The 19,363-nt window shown below is 37.6% G+C and overlaps 1 non-coding gene across 1 annotated transcript; it reads right to left on the bottom strand.

Annotated features, from left to right (window-relative positions):
• Nucleotides 1-236: 236 nt before the first annotated feature.
• Nucleotides 237-309, bottom strand: Trnav-aac (transfer RNA valine (anticodon AAC)). Its single transcript has one exon. It is a non-coding gene; the product is annotated as a tRNA-Val (tRNA).
• Nucleotides 310-19,363: the final 19,054 nt, after the last annotated feature.

Genomic DNA, 19,363 nt, shown 5'->3' with positions numbered 1-19,363 from the left:
CACCCGACCGCACAGCTCGCTGAGAGCCATGTTCGAATGATGTAGCAGAAAATTTTCGGCCCGAAAGCATGGGAGCAAGATTGATCTGTCGACAGGTACCTACCTCTACCTAACCCTCTTGGTAGAGATGATGATTGGTTGGTTGAGTCGCGGCAGTGACAAACGAGGAGTAATTAGGAGACAATTATTGATAAGGGTTGGTGAAGTGGATCTTATGAATTTTGAAAAAAAGAATCTGTTTCCGCCCGGGATCGAACCGGGGGCCTTCCGCGTGTTAGGCGGATGTGATAACCACTACACCACGGAAACTGACATGTGAAAGGTTGAATGACAACTAAATATGTTATTCGCATTGTGATTTACAAAAGAAATTAATGGATGAAAAGATCGAAGTGTATAAGCATGGGCATGAGGTTAGATGACTGTAGGCATTGGTAGTTGCCTCCTTGGCCCTCCACTTATCGTCCACCCAAATTTTCTCAGTTGTCGTGGGGGTTGTTCATTAGGCCGTCCCAAAAATATCTATGTCTGAAAGGTGAAGGTACTCAACCCTTAAACAAAATATATGCACATTTCAAGCATTTTTGTAAAACATTATGATTTTCTAAAAAAAAAAATAACATTTAGAGGTTCCACCACATTAATTTAAAAAAAATGTTTTTTTTTCATAAAAATTCTCAAAAAAAATCGTAAATTTTTTTCAACTTCTTATTTTTTTTTAAATATTTTTTTTTCTTTTCTATGGACCCTAAACATTCTTGAAGGGTATTATTTTCCGAAATCTTGTGTCAATATTGACGGCAGAACCGTTTTTATGCTGATACAAGGACTACGTTTTGAGCATTCTTTTATCAACATCGACTAAATATTTTTTTTATTTTCAACCATGAAAGTTATATTTGATAGTACTATATATTCATATGCGTAAATTCTCTTAGAAAGATTTAAAATATCTTGCCTAGAAGCTGAAATATGACGCTCTTAGTGAGTGAACAATATTTCAATTATTTGCAAAATTATGTATGTAATATATTAGGGGCATTTCATAAACCACGTAGATTTTTTAGGAGATGAGGGGGTGGGGGTCTGGCCAAAATCTACGCTCCATACAAATTTAATTTTTTAGTATGGACAAAAGTCTACTAGGGGGGAGGGGGGTCTGAGATTTCCAAACTCTGGTCTACGTGGTTTATGAACAATGCCTTATGGGTTTTTTGACATTCTTATGTATAATATATTGGAAAGGGTAAGACTTAAAATAAAAGCTCCACTTCCCAAGTAGCACCTGCAACTTAAATGGAAATGATCATCGTTGCAAACATGTTGCAACTGAGTTTTCATGAAACAAACAAAATTAAAACCTATTAAAATCCTGTTGGTAATGCCAAACTGAGGTATAACATTTTTATAACAACTAGCAAAATGAAAACAAACGTCATCATAAGCCGAAACTTGCGAAACCAATTTGTAACTGAAGTATAATATTATTGTTTCAACGAATCTTAGTTACAACCGTTTACAAACCAAATCAACCAAAACATTGATTCTGATTGTTATAAACATGTTGCACCTGGAACTTATTTAGAACATAACGAACAATTTTGACAGGAGAGGTAGAAGTTCCAAAATGTGCGGCAAAATGTTTTTGTGATCGTGAAAATTATAAAATGCACTATAAAAAACCAAAATGTTTCAAAAATTATGAAATCATGTGCAAATAAAATGTAATTTTTTCTTCATAAATTCGACATATTCCAAATTTTATAAAGTTAAAGTGGTAAAATAGAAAAAAAAATCTGATTGGAAGTATAATAATGACTCAATAAAAAAGCCTCATTTTCGCAGTACTGAATGACTGGTACCTACCACTGGGAATATATGGGGGTTTGAGAAATCTAACGTAACGTACAAAAATATTAGGAGTTTCCCACGAAATTTGTGCAATGGGTTTACATTTTTTACAAAAAACGTGAAATTTTCCTTACATAATAAATGGACAACCTATTGTCGACGTAAATGGGAAGTACACGTCCAAATGCCTGCTTTTTTGGTTACTTATGTCCTACACGGAAAATTCAAACTACCTTATTTTGGGTCGATTTTACCCTAAAATGAGTATATCAAATTTTTTAGGTTGTTTTTCCTCTCTCCCCTACCGATGCTGTCGTAAATAAACGAAGATGTGCCTATCCAACGGGGGTCCTTGAGGCCAATAAGCCAATTTTGGGTAAATGTAGATTTACCCAAATTTGGGTTGAATTTACCTACTTTTGAGTATATTCTTAGGTAAAGGCAATTTACCTAGCATAAGTTTAATCGATTCACGCAAATGTTGACTTACTGGGTCGAACTATGGGATGCGTCAAAAGAATCCAATTTTGGGTAGTTTGGCGGTTCCGTGTATCGCGTAGCATTGTTGTATTTTGTCAATACGGATTTCCATAGATATGATTTAGCAAATACTTAGTATCTTTCTTAATTCTAAAATTAATTTTCAGCATTTTACGGGTGCAGTAAATAAGCTGCTGAAATGTACTCCGTCAAAGCAATATGGCGAGTTAATTTTTACCACAAATGCCCAAATTTTTACTCGCAAAATGATAGGTAGACTGAGGCGCGTTGAGAATACGGAGCCAGAATGCGTGACTTACCGATAAATCTGGAGTGGCACACAAATTGACGTGCTCGGTCAGACTTTTTTGCGGGATATTTGTGCACATAATTATTGATCACTTGAATGAAACTGTGGGTGCATAGTCGGCAGTGACGAATGTGGTGACTAGCTGAATAGTTGTCGAACCGGTCACAGTTTGTAAGTCGACTATAAGTTGTATCTTGGTTATAATTCGATTGCGTATTAAAACCGTTTATATCACGAATGGATGTTTTATATTGGCTCCACCTCTTGCGCTTTTTTAGTTGTAATTTAGTCGTTAATATGACGATTGGTTCAAATGGCATAACTTTCAATATAGTTGCATACAAATTACAGGAACTTATTAATGTCCAAGTGTGTTACTTGGGTTGTTGGATGATCAAGCAAGCTCATGCATGGATATTTTTTATTCTGGAGTGGCTGACAGTAGATTTATGAAGAACTTTAATATAAATAACTTTAACAACTATCAATAACCAAAAAACACCCATAATCGTTGTTGTTATTGACATAAAATCTCTTCATGAGTTTACTGTCAACCGCCCTACTATAAAAAAACATGTTTGAACTCGCTTGACCATACAACTAGTAAAGCTTCTATTTTAAGTGTAGTTCTTTTTAATATAGGTTCATTAGAGTGCCACAAAGGCTTTTTGATATTCCCTAAAAGCATAATATCACAAGACAGGATATGTCAAATCTACTTTTAGAGAAATGATGCATATGAATAGTACTATCAGATAAAACTTTCATGGTTGACAATAAAAAAATGTAAATGTACATTTTATTAGAAAATTTTATTAAAAATTTTCAAAAAAAATCCTCTTTTAACACAAAAACTATTCCACCTTCAAAACACATTTTTTTTTTTCAAAAATTTATCGAACATCTAGGGGCTCATAGGAAAATACAAAAAAATAGAAAAAAAAATCCGAAGTTGAAAAAACATTACGAAAAATGTTGAAAATGCTTTGACATCCATGTGCACAACAGAACATGTGCTCGATGAACAAATTGAGATTTGAAATTATGAAAAGAAATCCACGTACTCCGGTGAGACTCGAACTCACGACTCCCAATTCGCTAGACGGGCGCTTCTATTCCTTCAAGCTACGGAGTCACTCGACTATCTCCGTCGCCAGCAGGCCTAGAACTGAACTCGATTCCACAATCGCACATGGTTATCTTCTTTTCACAATCCAAACCCCCTTCGGATGGGATTAGATGAACATCTAACACATTGTCTGTTGTGCACATGTATGTCAAAGCGGGAGAGGAAGTTATTTTTTTCAACAGTGTAATTTCCCACATGGCTTGGTCAGCCAAAGCAAAATCAAGAAATTGACATTTGTAAGGTGCTACGGTCACCCTTACCGTATTCGGTCGGCCGAGGACCGACCCGTCGAGAGTCCGACTGCACACTAATTGCCATACCAATAAGTGATTGGAAGGCAGTGCCCGAAGCTCTCGACAATTTAAAAATAACTTCCTCTCCCGCTTTGACATACATGTGCACAACAGACAATGTGTTAGATGTTCATCTAATCCCATCCGAAGGGGGTTTGGATTGTGAAAAGAAGATAACCATGTGCGATTGTGGAATCGAGTTCAGTTCTAGGCCTGCTGGCGACGGAGATAGTCGAGTGACTCCGTAGCTTGAAGGAATAGAAGCGCCCGTCTAGCGAATTGGGAGTCGTGAGTTCGAGTCTCACCGGAGTACGTGGATTTCTTTTCATAATTTCAAATCTCAATTTGTTCATCGAGCACATGTTCTGTTGTGCACATGGATGTCAAAGCATTTTCAACAGTGTAATTTCCCACATGGCTTGGTCAGCCAAAGCAAAATCAAGAAATTGACATTACGAAAAATGTTTTTATCTTCTGAGAATTTTCATGAAAAATGGTCATTTTTCAAGAATCACCCTGGTGGAACCTCTAAATGATTTTTTTTTGGAAAATCAGATTTTTTCTTTAGTTTTTTTTTGGGATATCGCCGAAAGTTCTTCTATGAATTCTATGAACTCCTTCAAACGTGTCTTGAAAAGATGCGATTCCAGGCATTTTTTTTTTTCAAAGTTTCTGAGATTCGGTCAGCAATTCCTCATAGGTTTTTCTTTATAAATTCAGATTTTTTTGGGGGTTTTAAAAAATTATTGTTGAAATGATTTTTTGTATGTTTTCTCGGACATTTATTTGGAAGTTTATATAGAAAACTCTCCAGCGATTCACCTGGAATATTCCCCAAAGCATTGCTTTGAACCTATTCGGACTTTCCTTAATGGATTCTTTCAGTTTTCTTAAAATTCTTTCAACAGTTCTTACATAAAATAATCTGGAATCTATTCCTTAGCATTTGTTGACGAATTTTTCATGAATTCGAAAATACCCATCTTGGGAAGTACTTTTAAATGAATATCTGGAGGAATATCTGAAGAAATCTCAGAAAGAAGTGAGCATGAACATTGATGACCGTGCTATTCGTACACTGCAAACTATGCTGATTTTTTTTTGCGCTGATTGCATTCAGCAATACGAATTTCCTGAGTACCTTTTAGCAATTATTTTACAACTTTCTGTACCATCCAGCAGTTTTGACAGTTGATCAGCAACGTTTTGCTGAAATTCAGCAAAAATATTGCTGAAATTCAGCAAAAATATTGCTGAAATTCAACAAAAATTGGTGTGTAGTTGCTACTCCGTGATTTGACCAGGATAATCGAAATTTCTCAAAGAATCAACAAACAGAGCTTGTGAGTAGATAGCGCTCTTAACGTGCCTGGAAGAAACCTCAGGAGAAATTTCGTAAGAACTTCCTGGAAAAACATCTCCAGAAACTTTCCGGAAAACCTTTATTAGAATTCCTAGAAAAAATATTGGCGAATTTGAAAGAAAATTCCTGAACCGTTAATAAATTCTTGGAAGACTTTCTAAAAGTATTGATTACAAAAGCTGCGTAGGGAGCAACCATTAAGTACGTCACGCTAATCTTGGGAATTTTCGACCCCCCGTGCCCCCTTCGTGCGGGGGTTTCCTATACTTAATACATTGCTTGTCACACTTTCACAAACCACCCCTCCCCCCTGAGATCGTGACATGCTTAATGGATGGCCCAGTACGAATTTCTGAAAGGAAAAGTCCTGCAGATATAACTGGAAATGCGCATATATAAACTTCTGCAAAGATCTCTAGAAAAAAAAAAACTTCAAATATTTCTAAAGAATATCCGGAATCTTCTCTAGGAAATATTGTTACATAAACTTCTTAAAATATCCATGTAGACATTATAAGAGTTATGCTTAGAAGAAATGCCGGATAAATTCCTGATAATATTAAATACCTACATGAAGGAAAATCTGGAGGATATCCTATGTATCTGTGTATGTACTTCTGCAGGAATCTCTGGAGGAATTCCTGCCTGAAACACTGAACGGAAAAATTCAACAATCCCAGGGGAAAGCCCTGCAGGATTTTTAGATGAATTTCCGAAAAAAAAACAATACACATTCACCCGGGAATTTTCAATGGATTCTGAACAAATCTATGGTGGACTTGCTGAAGAAATACCTACACGAATTTCTGAATGAATCTCTGGAATGTTTTTTTTTTATATATCACTGGAAGAACTCTTGAAAGAATATTTGAAATAATTTTTCACTAGAAGATTTCTGAAGAATTTCATGGAAAAATGTCTGAAACACTCCAAAACAATCTATTGAGACGTTTCAGAGAAATTACGAAAAACAAAAGAAATTTCTGGATAAAAAAATCCGAATGAATCCTTGGTAGATTTTTCTGTCGGATGCATTTCTAGGGGTACCAGGGGTGTTACTGGAGGTGTCAGGTGCGATTTGGTTTCAGGAGCGCTATAAGGTCACAGGGGTTTCACAGAAGTTTAAGTTGGCTTCGGGGTTTTAAGAATTCTCAACCGCGTTTGAGGGGGCCTCAGGAAGATTCAAGGGGTTTCAGGGCTATTTCAAGAGATCTCAAGGGAAAGGTTTCATAGAGTCTCAAGAGTGGTTGAAGAGATCTCAGGAAGATTCTAGAGGTTTCAGAAGCTTCAAAAGGGGTTCATGGAATATCAGTATGCATCAATAGGTATCGGGGGCGTTTCAAGGGGTCTTCGGAGAATTCAGGGGCGTTAAAGGGTGTTTTAGACGATTTCAGGACCAAGGGGAATTTCAGGAAGCCTCAGAGAATTTCAGAGACTTTCCAGAAGCGTTTCACGAATCTGAGGCGTGTTCAGGGATACTTGGAGCTCTAGGGGACTTTAGGGGTGCTTTAGGAGATTCCAGTAGGCTTTTCATGCGTGTTCAATGGGTGTGTAGGAGCTTATGGGGTCTTAGAAGGTTTCAGAAGCGTTTTAGTACGTTTCTGGAGGTTGAAGTCAGAAGCGTTTTTGACGATCACATAGATATTTAGAGAATTTTCAAGATGTCTCAGATGACTCTAAACCTCGAAGAACATATCTGAAACTTTGGAAGCCCCTGACATCTCCATATAACCTTTTGCAACGTCCTTGGAATGCCCTGTGATATGTACGTAAAACTCTCTGAATCCACTTTAATCCTCTTAAATCCCGTCATTCAGGCTGCCCTGAAATCCCTGGATACCATCAAAGTAAGAATTGTTATGATTTAATATCAATGGGCGCATGCAAATTAGAAAGTAATTGAATTTTCTAAAAATATATAGTGTTTTGTTGAATATATGAAAGAAAATAGAAACAAAAAGTGGAGCAGAACCGAAAAACAATACATATCTGCACTTGATTCGTCCAATTCATAAATTTAATTAGAACTTTACAAATATTGCCATGTAAACAAATCTAATTCACTCCGCGCATACGACTGAAGTGCTTCTCTCAACTAATGCGCTGTGAGCACCTTCTACTCCCAACGACGATGGTGCAATTGCAGTTCTGAGCGACCTACCACCGCCCATCCGGCGGGAGTCGCGGCGCATTTCGCAATTGCCGGCCCACCCTTCGCTTCGGGAGCGGAGAGGCACGCGACGTCGCTCAACATCCGAACGATTGCGATGCGTTTTCGACCAGTAGGTAGTTAAGTCCACACTGCACTGGTATGCATTGCGCAGTTCTTGTATCGGACCGAGCAACCAGCAGCCAGCCAGCAGTGTGTTAAGTGATTTGTTTGAGCCGGTAATTGGACGTTAAAAAGACTGAATTAAGCTTAATGTGAGCGTACACACGGGGACGATCGGGCAGACTTTCACCGATCGAAGACGAGGAGGGGGAAATGAGCGTCTGGGCATGTGGTGGAGTGGATGCAAGTGGCGGGACCCCTCGCGAGGTGATTTATTGATCATTTTTGGCCACGCAGACGACCGACGACTGATCCGACCGGGGGAAGATGGCGTAAGTGTAAGATGAGCTACCACCGGTCGGTTGGTTAGTTGGTCGATCGGTTGGTCAATGCGCGTAAGTGTGGGTGGCCCAATTTGGTTCCATCTGCAGGCCAAAAACGACGATGGTGATGATGGTGGCGATGACGACATGCACGTGTTTTTCAGTTGGACGTAGAAGCGTAATAAATTCAGGTCTGTTAATTTTGGCCAGACGGTTGGTTGTGTCTTTTGTTGAAAGTGGTACAGGAAATTGCAATTTCGGGAGTAAACTTTCGAACCCATATTTCGTATAGGTATATTTCGTTTTTGTCAACATGGTCCGCGAATTTCAGTTGACAAAAACGGAATAATTTTCTTTGTCCAAAATATTGTGTAATATTTCATCAAGAACTGAAAGTTTAACAACAAAAAATAACGTTTCTAAAGTACAATTATGCAGTTAAGAATAGAACCTAATTGGTCGGCGTTAAATCCTGCTAGCACTTTCTTCTGAGATTCCTGCAGGTATTATTTTACGGATTCCTTGGATGAGATACGACTGGGATGGTTTTGGTTCGGAGATTTGGCTTTGCAGTCTTTGGGGAAATTGAAAATGCTCGTTTATTCTAGATTCCTTTACAAGTTTCTTCTGGTCTACTTTTCGGAAATCTCAAAGAATTTTTCTGTGCAATCTTTTGGAACTTCTCCAGAAATATTGTTAGATTTCCCCAAGAAGATTGTTTCTATAGGTAATATCGTAAGCAATCTTGGAAAAAATCTAAAGATGAATAAAGAGAGAATTCAGAAAAAAATCCCTCGAATCGTAATAAAAAGATTTCAAAATATAAACAAAATAATAAAATGTTTGAAGAATCCCAAAAGGAACACCTGAAAAAAAAAATCTGAGGAAAAATCCAGCAGAATTTCTGGAGGGATTAGATGGTATATTTTCGAAAAAAGAGTCTCTGATCCCTGAGATTTTTTCAGGAATTATTTCTTGGATTAACCCGCACAGCAAAAAACACATTAATGAATTTCGTGCATAGAATGTTGAATGCAAACTTCATACGAAGAGCAAGCTGTAAGTATATAAACTGATAAAAAAAACTCAGATTAATCCACCTAGGGTGGTAGTGCCTTTCTCGTCAAATATGTACTCAAGATTTTGCCATCGACGTAAGCCAAAGTGTTTCTGAATCCTGAAAATACTCTAGAACAGAACAAATCTCATTTTCTTCCTTTGTCACGTCACAATGCTCGTTGACTCGGCAATGTGGGGGCCTTTACCATCTCGGCGAGGCTTCTTCTGGGCTTTGAATGACCTCAGTCCACATCTCACTTTAACCCTCTACTTCCCATGGTTGCTCTAGAGCACCATCGATTTTCGACGAACTCGAGACAAACAAAATAAGATGAATATGATGCAATAGTTTTTAGAATATGATTGTAATCGCATTAGGTAAACCCAACTCCCAACTACTTGTTTCAATAGTGGAACTATTGATAAACAATCAAAATACTATTGATTTACAGCTAAATTTTTTATCGTTGATTTCGAAAAATTTAACCAATTTGCAATAACTTTTGTTCATTTGTGCATTTTTTTTTCTGAAACGCTTTCCTGGCATAGAAATAGTCGTTCAAAGACATGGGAAGGAAAGGGTTAATATCCTGCACAGTTGAGTTAGCTTCATTCACTTTTTTGGCAACATTTCCGACCGACAGGTACGGCTTCTTCTTGTAAGCCTTTATCACTTGCTTTTCATCTTGTTTGTTGCGACTGCTTGGTTGACTTTCTTAGAACCCACTGGCGTAGCCACGGGGGGTTTTAGGGTTAAACACCCCCCCCCTCCCCCCCAGGGCCCCAAAATTTCTGGAACAAATTTCCAGTATAACCCGCTTTGTGGCGAAAAAATTTTTCGGCTGCGCCGCTATTTTCAACCTACGGCTCTAATTTACTGTAAATATTTACGAAATGGGAGTGCCGAATAAAAAAAGCTATTATTGAAATTTCTGGCTACGCTAGTGTTAGAACCGTTTTGGTTTGTAGAAACCTGCTGATCACATTCGAAACCGTTTGTTGCGTCGTATCGACCGATTAAGCGATTGTTTTTTGTGAACGTTTAGGATTTTCTAACCACTTGTCCAAAACAAGATTTTGCAACTCCTTTTATCGCGACGCCATTTTCAAAACTTCAATTTTAGAGCAATCAATGATCACGCCGACGCGAAGTTGTGGATCCTTGACAGATAAGCCATCGACTGAAAGAAATTCCTACGTTGACTCAGATCACTGACGCGACAAAGTTACAAAAAATATTTCCGGTCACACTTTATTAACATTGGGTATAACATTCATGTAAAATTTGACAAAAAACAGTGCAAGCAAGTGAAATTTTCTATAATAAAACCCAATCAAGTTTCAACCATGTTGCAGGACACAAGGGCTCGCAACCAGTTGCATCAAAATTGTGCGCAGTATTTTAGACGTAAAAGAGGTTTGCTTTGAAAAAAAAAATCCCATACAACCTAGAGTCCCTATAATTAGAGTCTGGCGGACTGTCACTTTCGATCGGAGCCAATCGAGCATGACGTCATAGTGTCCTCACCGATAAATGCTACACCGTGACGTCATGCTCGATTGGCTCCGATCGAAAGTGACAGTCCGCCAGACTCTAACTAGACTGACTCTAATACAACCTTGGTCTATCCTACTGTACCTATAATTACGGATCAGGAAATTAAAATGGTGTGATTTGAAGAGATCGCTTTAGATTTGTCAAGGTTTTGGTCTTTTACGCATATAAATCGCTTGCCCCGTTTTTGTTCAACTTCGTAATTTCAGCGAAGCATCCAATGCTGAATCCCCAACGCTGTCTGTAATCTTAGGTGTGCTCAGCGACTATTCCGGTGGGACACCTGGAACCGGTTCCTGAACACAACCAGTAAGGCGCCGTCCACAAATTACGTAACGCTCTAGGGGGAGGGGGGGAGTACGGCCGAGCGTTACGGCCCATACAAAAATTTTCAGGTTTTCATATAAAAAAGCGTTACGGAGGGGGGAGGGGGGTCGAAAAATCTCGATTTTAGCGTTACGTAATAAATGGACGCTGCCTAAGGATATGTTAAATAGCGGAAACAGCTTGTTTAGCGTGACGTGTTTCGACCTACTATTCTTTGGTCATCATCAAACGCATTCAGCTGGATTCAACCCTTTAACTTCGTCAGTTTGATATAAGCGGTTCAGATATGGTCTGAAACTATTTTCTTGCTACCCGTTCATCTGGTTATCGAAAAAGCCGTTAATTGGACACTTCCGGCAGGACACCAGGAACCGGTTCCGGAACACTCTATCGGTTCAAATATGGTATGAAACTATTTTCCTGCTTACTGTCCATCTGTTTATCGAAAAAACCGCTATCTGTTGTGTCACATGCAGATGATATGTATAACATGAAGATGATATGTATAACATCAGTAGTACATAGTTATAACCTTCGAGCTCAAACATGTTATTAAAACGTTGTTTTCACGTACTAAATACGTTAATGTACAACATTATCAGTTTGATAGCTTTTCTCACTGACTTGACCACTATTTAAGAAACATCTCTTTCACTTAAAAATTCAAAGCAATCCAAATACGATAGCAACTTTAATTTTATGCTTTGCGGTTTGATCCCGCTAGTTACAAATGGGTATGTTAATAGCCTCTAGAAAACTTGGCGCAGACCACCAAGCAGGCCACAGTCACCATGGCTCGAAAGATGGGCGCCACCATTCAAATTTATTTGCATGGCAGGCCTCCCGTCACCTAAAAATCACTGGGGGTACTTACGTGGCGGCTAAATCTCACTTACACTACACTATTTTTGATCCCGCGAAACATACTAAAACAATTAATTGGTATTCGTTCTAGGAAACGCACTCAAACTTTGTTATTGTTATACCTATGTTCAAAACAGGTCATCCAAAACCAAAAATGACATCGTCGTATGCTGTTGAGAAGTAGATGTTCAAAATACGTTGCTATGATGTTTTTTCAATGTATTTCATTCGATTCTAGTGGTATTCGGCAAACATGTTATTGAGATGTATAATAGTCGTAATTTAAACGTATTTCTAGAACTTTGAGTTTTTCCGTATATCAGGCCAGACCAATTACAGTGCCTGCTCAAAAGTTTCACACTACCATTTTTATATATAGCCGTTTGTTCATCTACTGATATTTCTGCCAATAATTATCCATCTGGAACATTTTAAATATGTAATGAAATAATATAATTTCCTTATTGATAACGAAGACAAATTCTACAGTCTAAAAGATCATCATTTATACATCATAATTGAAAATAACATCCCAAAACATTCTGACGGTACTTTGACAAGAAGCCACCATGTTGCATGTCTGAAAATGTGTTTGAAAATTTGTTACAAACCACAAAGATGTCAAAAAACTTTCTTCTTATTTCCAATCCGATGGAAAGCGAATGAATTTATGATGAGGAAAAGTGCTTATTTCACCATAAATTTTGAACGGCACATGAAATTAAGTCATAGTGCCCAAACATCGAGATGGTAAATTACAAACGAAATGTAAGGCCCGATAATTATTTTGAGCCATCACTAAATACTGCATTTATAATAGATGCCATATTGATTTGCTGTACGTGGCTAATAAATATTAATTTCGTGCCAGCAATAAGTAAGTTGTTATGATGTTGCTGAGAACATATTCGATACGTAGTTTTATGTTATAATAATGTATTGAAAAACATCTTCAGTAACATCAAAGATGTTTTATAAGCCGCCATTTTTTGCGCTTTTTCGGTTATATAAGTGTATGAAAATACGTATCCCATATTTGAAACGAAACATGGATGTTTGTATGAAACATGTATTATATACAGAATTATAACGAATTGTGTTACTTGGGAAGTCATTTTTGGAGTGAACATGTAGCCTTTCCAGTACACTTGGTGTACGAGAAAGGCAAAAATGTGTGCGATATGACGGGGTCCTTTTGTTACAGGTAATATGAGGTAGCATTTTTTTTAACATTTTTTAACAGATGTCCCTTTCTTCGTCGGGAACTTCTTGGGGGATACTTTTAGGAATTTATTGGGTAAATCATTCTGGGTTTAACCATTGATTGACTTGATTTTTAAGACACGACCAGATACGCACAGTATCTAGCCATGAACAAAAATTCAAGTCATTCGGTTTGAAATTGACTGAGTTATAGTAGCAAGTGCCCAAAATAGGTGCTCCTGCCCAAATGATCCCAGACCCTATCTCCAGGAATTTTCACTGCGTTTCCCCCCAGAGTGTCTTCTGGAAATCCAGGAGTTCCTTGGCTCTAGGCAGTTCTGATGTTCCATATAGAAATCAGCCGGGAGTTATTTCTGGGAATTCTCCACATGTCCTTTTTAAAACATTTTCAGGAGTTCCCAACTTACAATGATAGATGAATAACAGCTCATTTAGCTAAAATTTTCAAAATTCAGTTTAGGAGCGGTGTTTTCATCTGTTGTACATCAACAATATACGTTGGAATCCTACAGAACCCTGTGAGAATCCTTTAGAAGTTTCTTGTAGGATTCCTGCAAGATTTTTTTCAAGAAATCATCCAAAGAGTTTCTTGAGGGAAACCTTTATGATTGTTGGGATTTCTTTAGGAGTTTTTTCACTGGGATTTTTTCAGGAGCAGCTCAAGAAAAGTTTGTTTCATAAATTCCTTTAGGTTTTCCTTTGGAATTCCATTTTTTTTCAAGAAATTTTCAGAAAATATAGCATAAATTTCTCCAGAGGTTACTTCAGGTAGTGCTCCATTTACTCAGTGATTTTCTCAAGTATAAATTTGGAAATTCCTCTAGAAGTTCTAAAAAGATTCTGCGAAATGATCTCCCAGGGGTTTCTCTAACATTTCCTTCGAGTATTTTTTTTTTCGGGCATCCATAGCCTTGGTTTAGTCAGACCTTCTTTCAAGGTTTTTTCTTAGAATTTTGTTTCCTTAGATTCTCTCAACAGTTACTGCTACTCCAGAATCTGATCAAAAGGATTTCTTAAAGTTTTTTTCTTAGATACCTTAAAATATTTACTTTCATCAAAGTTCTGCAGTGGTTCTCTAAACAATTCCTTTTTTTCTTCTAAACCATAGGGGGAGAATCTGCTCAACAGACACCCTATCAGGAAGTTTAAGGTAGTGTGGGGTTAAGGCCGTCTTCTACAACAAAAGTAAAAGCCAGGACTACTCTCTCCTCGACCCACTAAACACATTCCTATGGTCGCCAAACCCTACGTCTCTCCGGAACCACCAAGAAGGCATTGCTTCAGAGAGAGGCCAGTGCACATCACGACAGCACGGCGCCTAGCTTAGGTTTCCATGAAGAAACACTACAGTTATTGAATATAGTATTTTTTTTTCTGAGGATTACTTCAGAGATATCTCCTATACAACTTCCAAGGATACCTTCAGAAAATCTGCCAAAGACCAATCTGAAGTTTTTTCAAACTTTTACTGTAAAAATTTCACTAGTATCTTTGTCAACGATTTCTACAGACGTTTTTTACGGATATTCCAGAAGTTTTAATGATTCTCAAGATTTTTTTCTGAGAATTAAAATGATACCTTAAGGTGTTTCTTCAGATATTCACCGTGGCATCACTTCAGAAATAGATTCGGGATTTTTTTGTCCAAAAATTCATCCAAGAATTTTCTTTTAATTTATTCTTGAAGTTTCCAATGATATATCCAGGAGTATTCGAAAAAATGTCTTGAAACAATCCTTCTGGAAATTTCCTGGGCAATTCCATCAGGATGGCTGAAAGAATTCTTCAGAAATGTCTGAGCAATTTCTGGAAGAACTTCTGAAAATCCCAGGAACAAACTCTGCAAGGATCTCTAAAGTCATCCTAAGAGATATTTCTAATGGAAATGCAAGAACAGTTTAAAAAAATTCTTGTAGGAAGTTTTGCAGTAATCATTGAAGAAATTTCTCTAAGAAACCCTGTGAAGAATTTCCAAAGTAATCCCTGCAGAATGTGTAATTACATTAAATTAAAATATTTTCTCAAAAGAATTTCGGAAGGAACCACAGCAGTAGTTTCTGAAAGAAATCCTGAAGGAACTTCTGAAAAAATTTTGTAGTAAAATCCCAGTAGAAATTTTAAGAATCACTGTTGACTCAATCTCTGGAAGAATTTCAGAGTAAATCCCAGGGAAATTCGTTGAAAGATTCCAAGGAAGAATTTATTAAGAACTTCCCGAAAAAATACCTAGAGAAACTTCTTGGGAAACCGTTGGTGGAATTGCTTTAAAAATATATAGAGTGACTCGTAGGAAAATTCCTAGAGAAATCCTCTAACAAATTTTTTGGAAGATTTTCTAAAATTATTTGTGGAGAAATTTGTGGATGAATTTCTGAAAAAAAATAAAATCCTGTATGTACCTGAAGAAATGCTTACAAAAACGACTACAAAGATCCCCAGAAGACAAAATAATTCTTGAGATATTTCTATAGAAGTTTCCGTAGAAATTCCTTGGAAATATTTTTGAAAAAAAAATCGTTAAGCAATCCGTGGAGGAATTATTGAAGATATCCTTTTTTGTGAGTTATACATAAGAGAATGTCTGGAGGAAATCCCTGTATGGAAGAGTTTCTCAATAAATTCATGCAGATAGTTCTGAAGCAGTCTCTAGATATATTTTCGATGATTTTTTACACAAATCTCTAGGAGAATTTCTAAAGTAATTTCTGGTGGAGTTTCGGAAAGAAAACCATAGAAATCTGCCAAAGGATTCCTGTAGAAATTTCCTAAAGAATCCCTGGAAGAGTTTCTTAAAAACAAATCGCCGGAGAAGTTTCTGAAACAAACATTGACAAACTTTAAGGCCGAATTTCTGAAAGAATCCAAGGATTAATTTAAAAAAAATCTTAGAAAATTTCCTTAAACTTAGATACTTGGACACATTTTTGAAAGAATCTCCAGGGATTTTTAAAGAATCCCTTGGAAAAATCTTTAAAGAAAATTTTGTAATAAATGCTGAAAAATCTGTGGTTACTGTTCTTAAAAAAACAGGTTTTCTAAAAGAAGCGCTGGAAGCATTTATAAAGAAATTCTTGGGTGCAGTGAATCAAAATTCAACCATCGCGCAACAACAACGACAATGTCGCAACCTGAATTTGTCGCGACATTGTATCCAATGCGACATAGGTTTGTCCCAACTTGAACAGAATAGGACAAAGATCGTGCACCACGAGTTTAGAGATTTTTAAGCCTTGGATTGTGATTTTCGAGCGGTAACTTCGAGTCGGTAAACACTACAACGCTGCTGAAGATGTATCATCAAAAAGTTTCGATTTTGGGTTGGTAATAAATGATTATTCACTAGTTGAAAAATACGCAACAAATTCAGGTTCCGTTTTGTCGGCAACAAAAATTTTCTCAATCAAGTCATTATCTGTTATCGGTTGGGATAAAGAGTAATCGCCGCGGCTTTTTTGTTGCTTGTTTTGTGCCTCTTTTGTCTGACAATTCTCTTCACTGCTTGGGTGATTTCTGAAAAAAAAAATCTAGTATGGTTTCCTTCGAAAAATGTATGAAGGATTTTTTAAATGAATCCCATGGAAGCTTTGCAAGACAAATTTTTGGAGAAATTTCTGGAGGATCCACTAACGAAAATTGCGAAGTAAATTTAACATATATGAAGGCGCTGCAGACACTTGGGATGCGAAAGAATACATTGAAATGATATAAATGAGACTTTTTTACTCGTCTAGGCGATCTTCTAATATCCAGTAGAGCGGAATCAAAAATCCTAATTTCGCTGAGAAGCTACATTCTTACATTTTCTGCATGGAAACACAAAAAAATGAAAACATCACATTTGATAGATACTGTACAAACGTTTCTCCAACTATTCTAAATCAGCCTTCATTTGAACAAAAGGTGAGCACAAAAGTTACAATCCTTTATTTAGCTCCTAGACATTTAATTTTGGTGATTTTATTCAACATTTAGCTGATTTGTGGTTCATTGGAAGGCAGATTTAAGGCTTATGCGGTCAATCAGTAATCAGTTAAATTTATTAATTGTGTAAAAATAAAATAAAAATACTTACCTGAGCCTATATTTATAATTAGCTGCGTCTATTTCTAGAAGAGATGTTTAGGAATGTATAAATTAATCTGTGGGAAAACTGGGAATTGAACACGGATCTTTTGATTTATAGTCTCACATTAGCACCTACACCACACACAATTGTATACATGTCCTCGAAAACGAGAGCAATACTTGTAGAGTCTGAATAGTCAAGAACAGAAGTTGAAATATGTCTGTATTGAGGCTGGTGTTTACTTTACGAAAGCATGCTTGGGTCAGCTGTCAAAAATTATTTGATTATAAGTTGAACAACAGATAAATTCAGTAACAAATTTTGAAAATGACGTATAATCAATGGTGTAGCATTGATTATACGTCGTTTTCAAAATTTGTTACTGAATTATTCTGTATGTTGGTGTTTGTTTTAAAGCTCGTTAACGAGATTAATAATATTCTATTTAACTCGATATTCAGCCATTTATGTACTGCTGATTAAAGAGGTTGAACAAGTCATACTTCAGACCAATATACAGCTGTCATTGTGTTCAACCATTGACAGCATTAACCAGCTATTGTTTAGCTAATAATCTCACTGTTCAGCATTTATTGTTACTTGGGATAAATTGTTCTCCTTATACTTGCGAGAGCACTCATACTGGGACTTGAATTTTTTTTTACCCTAGGAGCTGGTTACTCAGTGAGTAACTTGGAATAGCCTCGATGACACCTGCATAATGGTATAATAAACGGGGTGGCATTTTCTATTAAAAAAAAATAATACAAGTTTTCTCAAATTTGCAACGTAAATTATTCCTGACTACAAAGTACGCAAACACATATGACATTGATTTTGAAGCCCGACTACATCAAATCCTCTAACGCACGCGACTATCAGCCCAAAGGCGAGGGTAGCTAAGTAATTTTAATTAGCCTTGCATCACGGCTCAGCGTAACACACTAGGCAGGCGATCACACGCTCGACGCGAGGCACGAGCAGAACCCAACCAAAACAGCTGGGAATTGCCTGCCTCTCAAGGTGGCGACAGATTGCTCCTGGCCTGGCTCAGGCGAGCCGACTTCACGCCGATTTAGGACAGGGCGCTGTGTCAGCTAGCTTATTATTAAAATTTAATCCCATCTCCAAGCAAACAACCAACCAACCGAGCCGAATGACTAACTAAACTCTGATGGAATGCCGCCAAGTGTGAAGTGATTACATAAAAAGTAGCACTTATTCGAATTAGTGAGCACACGTCGTTTGTCGACGGTTCGGTTGCTGTGCTTCCGAGCTGGGTTCAATTGCTTGCATGATACTGATTTAAATTACTCGACAATTATCATACACTTTAGATGATAAGTTTTTTTCCCTTTTGGATTGGCATTGAACTGACTTAGTCGAAAAAAAAGTTTTATTATTTACTTTATTTAATTGCATTCAATTTGTAGCCCGTTTACCAGATTAGATCTTCTTGATAGAGAAATTATGATCGCACGCAAACCTGAACTAGATCTCGAGTCGCAATAGAAGAAAAAAAAACGCGCGCCAAATAATTACAACCAGCACACATTATTTAATGCCTGCTTTGCCTTTCGTCTGCCGTATTTGCTGGTCAATAATTCATCGCGATCGTTTGTTCATAGCCTTGTACCTATGTATACCGACCGACCGAGCACACAGTACAAAGTGGATGGAAGTCTGGACTTTTGTCAGCAGATTGTTGCCTATGAAATGGAACACGCCCTCACACTGACTGCCGGTGGATAGAGCACTGAGCCGACAGCCCACAACAAATCATCACGCACACGGGGCCATAAATTGTTTCACGGGCTCATCACTTCCACACCCCCGAGGGAGGGCAAGCGAACCGCACCATCATTGCATCGTCGTCAGGATGGGCGCCTATCGAAGCGCGATTATCAGCTTCAATTAATCTAACCTTCCAATAAATTTGCTGCGTGCAGTAATTGAACGAGCGCACTGGCTGGGGTGCTGGTGCAGACAACCACACGGGTCTCTTCTTGAAGGGTCTCTTTTACGATGTTGGGTAGCTTTGCACATATAATAGCACTCATCGTCAGGCACTTGGCTTCAATGAGGCACCCCCACAAGATTTGCTGCAGGTGTGATCCTTTCGCGGTGCTGCTGCTGGTGGGTCGGACACATTACCGTAATAATTATCAATAAAGAGTATTGGTGGTTTATACTTGCGAGAAGATCTTGACCTGAAGAACTGTTTTAACTGGGCAAACTAAAATAATT

The sequence above is a fragment of the Aedes albopictus genome, chromosome 2 (genome assembly GCF_035046485.1).
Source record: "Aedes albopictus strain Foshan chromosome 2, AalbF5, whole genome shotgun sequence".
Classification (NCBI taxonomy): Eukaryota; Metazoa; Arthropoda; class Insecta; order Diptera; family Culicidae; genus Aedes; species Aedes albopictus.
The sequence above is the reverse complement of the archived record's forward strand: the minus strand, read 5'-3'. Positions and strand labels throughout refer to the sequence as shown.